Genomic DNA, 693 nt, shown 5'->3' on the forward strand with positions numbered 1-693 from the left:
TAGAGGTTTTCCTTAGCTTTGATTGTATATCTCTCAATTTTGTAATTTATCATTGTAAACTCTGATAGCTGTGTGGCTTTGTTAATATTCTGTCCTAGAATGCGGTTAGATGTGCCGTTTTTTTGTTTTTGAGCACCTGCCCCTTTAGTGGCCTCTGCACGGCCCTGTCTAACAATTAGAGGTGTGCCGATCAATCGGCCATCGATCATAATCGGCCGATTTCCGTGAAAAAGTGTTTGATCGGTGATTGCCGATCACGGTCTCTTGTTGCCGATCACACAAACTGATCACCTGCTTCTCATTTCGCAGCCTGCCTGTGCAGCTGGTCTCCTCTTTCCTTGACACTGCGCAAACGCGCAGCAACAAATCCTAAGCGATGTCGTGTGGAAATATAACGCACTGAGTGAATCGGGAAGTTTGCGTGTTGTGGTGGAAAATTACCTTGGGGTCAGGGGTGAAGCACGTCAAAATGCATCAACCCTTATCAGAACTCCCTGACTTTTTAATGCTAGCTCAGAACCAACACAACATAGATCACTCCGCCGGCGTTACTATGACAACCCGCCTTACAGACGACAAAGTGACTACTGTCGTAACCAACTACTGAAATATCAGTCCTTATATGACATCTCCTTTTTTTAAACTTTTGTTTTCTCTGTCCTTCCATAACACTTCGTAACAAGTTTATATATA

Source organism: Poecilia reticulata, unplaced genomic scaffold (genome assembly GCF_000633615.1).
Source record: "Poecilia reticulata strain Guanapo unplaced genomic scaffold, Guppy_female_1.0+MT scaffold_247, whole genome shotgun sequence".
Taxonomy (NCBI): Eukaryota; Metazoa; Chordata; class Actinopteri; order Cyprinodontiformes; family Poeciliidae; genus Poecilia; species Poecilia reticulata.